This window comes from Malurus melanocephalus, unplaced genomic scaffold (genome assembly GCF_030028575.1).
Source record: "Malurus melanocephalus ecotype Western Australia unplaced genomic scaffold, MMel_1.1 scaffold_2054, whole genome shotgun sequence".
Classification (NCBI taxonomy): Eukaryota; Metazoa; Chordata; class Aves; order Passeriformes; family Maluridae; genus Malurus; species Malurus melanocephalus.
Genome location: NW_026625286.1, coordinates 1 through 5,881, shown reverse-complemented (window position 1 = coordinate 5,881; position 5,881 = coordinate 1).

Genomic DNA, 5,881 nt, shown 5'->3' with positions numbered 1-5,881 from the left:
CAAATCCCATCCCATTTTCCCCCAAAATCCCCCAAATCCCATTGTTTTTCTCCCAAAATCCCCCAAAATCCCATCTTTTTGGCCAAAAATCCCAAAAAAATCCCCAAATTCCCATGGGGTGTGTGGGGTTTGGGACTGCGGAGCTGCGAGCGCTCCCTGGGGCTGCTGCACCCACAAATCGTCACCAACACCCTGCTGGAAAATCCCCTGCCTCTCGACAGGTAAATTTTGTTTCTAAAGAAATCCCCAAAATTAAAAAAATTTTAAAAAAAATCCCCCAAATCCCATCATTTTTAGCCATTTTCCCAAAAATCCCGATTGTTTTGGCCCCAAATCTCAAAAATCCCATCCTTTTATTGTGAAAATCTGTCCCTTTTCCACCAAAATCCCACAAATCCCATTCTTTTCACCCTAAATCCCATTGATTTTCCCAAAATCCCACAAATCCCATCCCTTTCTCTTGAAATCCCCAAAATCCCATCATTTCCAGCCCTTTTTTCCCAAAAATCCCGGTTGTTTTTTTTCCCAAAATGTTTTCTTTTTCCTGAATCCCCAATTTTTTTCCCCAAATCCCCTTTTTTCCCCAAAAATCCCATTTTTCTCCCAAATCCCCCAAAATCCCAATTTTTTTCCCAAAATCCCAATTTTTTTTCCTAAAAATCCCAAATTTTTTTCCCCAAATGTCATTTTTTCCCTCCAAAATCCCCATTTTTTTCCCATAAAATCCCCATTTTTTTTCCCTTTCAATTCCCATTTTTTCCCATATAATCGGATTTATTTTTTTCTAAAATCCCCATTTTTCCCCCTAAAATCCTCATTTTTTTCCTAAAATCCCCATTTTTTTCCTAAAATTGCCTAAAATCTCCATTTTTTCCCCCAAATTTTCCCAAAATCCCATTTTTTCCCCAAAATTCCCAATTTTTCCCCCCCCAGCCCCTCGTGTTTGATGTGGTGCTCTCTGGGCTCGGATCCATCACTGACCCCACAAATCCCATTGTTTATTCCCCCAAATCCCAATTTTTTTCTCTAAAATCTCCACTTTTTTCCCAAATATCCCATTTTTTCCCCAAAATCCCATTTTTTCCTCCAAAAATCCCAAATTCTTTTTCTGAAATTCCCTATTTTTCTCACCAAAATCCCTTCTTTCCCAAAAATCCCATTTTCCCCCAAATCCCCCAAATCCTAATTTTTTTTTCCCAAATTCCCATTTTTTCCCTAAAAATCCCAATTTTTTCCCATTAAATCCCGTTTTTTCCCAAATCCCCCCAAATCCCATTTTTTCCCTCTAAAATCCCATTTTTTTCTCTAATATCCCATCTTTTTTCTCCAAAATCCCCATTTTTTCCCTCTAAAATCCCCACTTTTTCCCTCCAAAATCCCCATTTTTTTCCTGAAATCCCCATTTTTTCCCCCAAAATTTTCTAAAAATCCCAATTTTTTTCCCAAATTTTCCCAAATTCCCATTTTTTCCCAATATTTTTCCCCCCATCCCCTCGTGTTTGATGTGGCGCTCTCTGGGCTCGGATTCGCCCCTGACTCCCCAAATCCCATTGTTTATTCCCCCAAATCCCAATTTTTTTCTCTAAAATCTTCACTTTTTTCCCAAATATCCGAATTTTTTCCCAAAATCCCATTTTTTCCTCCAAAAATCCCAATTTTTTTTCTGAAATTCCCTATTTTTCTCACCAAAATCCCTTCTTTCCCAAAAATCCCATTTTCCCCCAAATCCCCCAAATCCTAATTTTTTTTCCCCAAATTCCCGATTTTGTTCCCTAAAAATCCCAATTTTTTTTCCCCAAATGTCATTTTTTCCCTCCAAAATCCCCATTTTTTTCCCATAAAATCCCTATTTTTTTTCCCTTTCAATTCCCATTTTTTCCCATAAAATCCCATTTATTTTTTTCTAAAATCCCCATTTTTCCCCCTAAAATCCTCATTTTTTTTCCTAAAATCCCCATTTTTTTTCCTAAAATTGCCTAAAATCTCCATTTTTTCCCCCAAATTTTCCCAAAATCCCGATTTTTTTCCCAAAATTCCCATTTTTTTCCCATTTTTCCCTCTCCCAGCCCCTCGTGTTTGATGTGGCGCTCTCTGGGCTCGGATCCGTCGCTGACCCCACAATTCCCATTGTTTTTTCCCATTTTTGCCCCCAAAATCTCCATTTTTTTTCCTAAAATCCCCATTTTTTTCCCAAATATCCCAATTTTTTTTCCCTAAAATCCCATTTTTTCCTCCAAAATCCCATTTTTTTTCCCAAAAATCCCAGTATTTTATCCCCCAAAATCCCAACCTTTTTCACAAAATCCGAAATTTTTTCCCCGTTTTTTACCCCTAAAACCCCATTTTTTTCCCAAAATCCCTTTTTTTCCCCCTAATTTTTCCAAAATCCCATTTTTTTCCCAAAATTCCTGATTTTTTCCCCCTCCCAGCCCCTCATGTTTGATGTGGCGCTCTCTGGGCTCGGATCCGTCGCTGACTCCCCAAATCCTGGAGCTGCTCCTGGAAAAGCTGAGCTGCGAAATTCCCTACAAAGAGCGGAAATTCGGGATCGCCGCGGGGCCCTCGGAGCGCACGGCCACGCCCCTCACCCTGGCCGTGAGTATTCCCAAAAAATTCATGGAATTCCCCAAAAAAAAATTCCTGGAAAAGTCCTCGAATTACCAAAAAAAATCGGCAAAAAATACCTGGAATTCCAAAAAAAATTCCCAGAAAATTCCTGGAATTATCAAAAAAATTCCCCAAAAAATTCCCAAAAAAATTCCCCAAAAAAACCCCAGAATTCCCCAAAAAAAATCCCCCCAAAATTCCCAGAATTCCCAAAAAAAATTGCCCAAAAAATTCCCAGAATTCCCAAAAAAAATTCCCCCAAAAATTCTCAGAATTCACAAAAAAGATCCTGGAAAAATTCCCAGAATTCACAAAAAAGGTCCCAAAAAATTCCAAAATTCAAAAAAAAAATTCCCAAAAAAAACCTGGAATTCACAAAAAAGTTCCTGGAAAAATTCCAGAATTATCAAAGAAATTCCAAAAAAATTCCCAGAATTCAAAAGAAGTTCCCCAAAAATTCCTGAAATTCCCCCCAAAAACTCCCAATAATTTAAAAAAAGTTCTCAAAAAAATTACCAAAAATTCCCCAAAAATTAAAAAAAAATTTTAAAAAAATTCAAAAAAATCCCCCCAAAATTCCCAGAAATCTCAAAATAATTCCAAAAAAAAATTCCCAAAAATTTCCTGGAATTATAAAAAAAAATTCTAAAAAAAATTCCCCAAAAAAATTTCCGGAAAATTCCTGGAATTATCAAAAAAATTCCCAAAAAATTCCTAGAATTACCAAAAAAAATTCCCCAAAAAAAGCCCAGAATTCCCAAAAAAGTTCCCCAAAAATTCCTCAAATTCCCCAAAAAAATTCCCAAAAATTTAAAAAAAAAGTTCTCGAGAAATTAAAAAAAAATCCAGAAAATTTAAAAAAAAAATCAAAAAAAGCCCCCAAAACTTCCCAGAATTCTCCTAATAAACTCCCAAAAATTTTTAAACGAAGTTCTCCGAAAAATTCCCAAAAAATTCTCAAAAAATTCCCCAGAAATTCCCACGAAATTCCCAAGAAATTCCTAGAAATTCCCAAGAAATTCCTAGAAATTCCCAAGAAATTCTCCAGAAATTTCCACATTCCAAGAAATCCCTCAGAAATTCCCCAGAATTTCCCGAGAAATTCCTGGAAATTCCCAAGAAATCCCGAGAAATTCCCAGAATTCCCACTCAGATGCCCGGGATATTCCCATGGATTTCCAGGTCATTCCCATGGATTCCCGGGATTTTCCTGGGAAATTCCTGTGGATCCCTGGGAATTCCTGGGATATTCACATGGATTTCTGGTCCATTCCCATGGATTCCCAGGATATTCCCGGGGTTTTCCCATGGATTTCTGTGCCATCCCCTGGGATTCCCAGGATATTCCCAGGATATTCCCGGTCCATTCCCGTGGATTCCCAGGGTATTCCCAGGATATTCCCAGGATATTCCCAGACTATTCCCATGGATTCCCAGGATATTCCCAGAATATTCCCAGGATATTCCCATGGACTCCGGGTCCGTTCCCGGGATATTCCCATGGACTCCCGGTCCGTTCCCGTGGATTCCCAGGATATTCCTGGGATATTCCCGTGGATTCCCGGGCCATTCCCATGGATTCCCAGGATATTCCCGGGATATTCTCATGATATTCCCATGGACTCCCATGGATTCCTGGTCCATTCCCGTGGATTCCCAGGATATTCCTGAGATACTCCCGGGATATTCCTGTGGATTCCCGGAGATTCCCATGGATTCCTGGGAGATTCCTGCTGATTCCTGGGTGATTTCTGTGGATTCTCAGGATATTCGCACACATTCCTGGGATATTCCCAGGCCATTCCCATGGATTTCCATGGATTCCCATGGATTCCAGTGATTCCCAGGCCATTCCCATGGATTCCCGTGGATTCCCGTGCATTCCTCTGTGTTCCCAGGCCATTCCCGTGGATTCCCAGGATATTCCTGGTCCATTCCTGTGGATTCCTGGAATATTCCCGTGGATTCCCGGTCCATTCCTGTGCATTCCCAGGATATTCCTGTGCATTCCCAGGATATTCCCGTGATATTCCCATGGATTCCCAGTCCATTCCCAGGCATTCCCAGGATATTCCCAGGCATTCCCAGGATATTCCTGGAGATTCCTGGAGATTCCCGTGGATTCCCGGGCCATTCCCGTGCATTCCCAGGATATTCTGAGGATATTCTGAGGATATTCCCATGGATTCCTGGTCCATCCCTGTGGATTCCCAGGATATTCCTGGCCATTCCCAGGATATTCCCGTGATATTCCCATGGATTCCCGCCCATTCCCGTGTATTCCCATGATATTCCCAGGATATTCCCATGGATTCCCAGGCCATTCCCATAGATTCCCATGATTTCCTAGGATATTTCCACGATATTCCCGGGATATTCTCTTGGATTCCCAGGATATTTCTATGGATATTCTCAGGATATTCCCGGGATATTCCCATGGATTCCCAGTCCATTCCCGTGGATTCCCAGGATATTCCTGGAGATTCCCGTGGATTCCCGGGCCATTCCCGTGCATTCCCAGGATATTCCGAGGATATTCCCAGGATATCCCCATGGATTCCTTGTCCATCCCTGTGGATTCCCAGGATATTCCCGGGATATTCCTGGGATATTCCCATGGATTCCCAGGTTATTCCCAGGATATTCCCCAGATATTCCCATGGATTCCTGGGCCCTTCCCATGGATTCCCAGGGTATTCCCGGATTATTCTCATGTATTCCTAGTCCATTCCCATGGATTCCCAGGATATTCCCATAGATTCCCAGGATATTCCTGTGATATTCCCGTGGATTACCGGGATATTCCCAGGAAATTCCCATGGATGGGTTCCCGGGATATTCCCGTGGTTTCCCGGGATATTCCCAGACTGTTCCTGTGGTTTTCCAGTCCATTCCCATGAATTCCTGGGATATTTCTGGGATATTCCTGTGCATTCCCAGGATATTGCCAGGCCATTCCCATGCATTCCTAGGATATTCCTGGAGATTCCTGGGGTTTCCCAGGATATTTCTGTGACATTCCTGTGGATTCCTGTGCATTCCCATGGATTCCCAGGCCATTCCCGCGAATTCCTGTGGATTTCTGGGCCATTCCCATGGATTCCCATGGATTCTTGTGGATTCCCGTGGATTTTCCCATGGATTCCCATGGATATTCCCATGGATCCCCACTGATTCCCAGGACATTCCCATGGATTCCCAAGCTGTTCCCATGGATTCCTGGGATATTCCAATGGATTCCTGGCCATTCCCGTGGATTCCCAGGATATTCCCA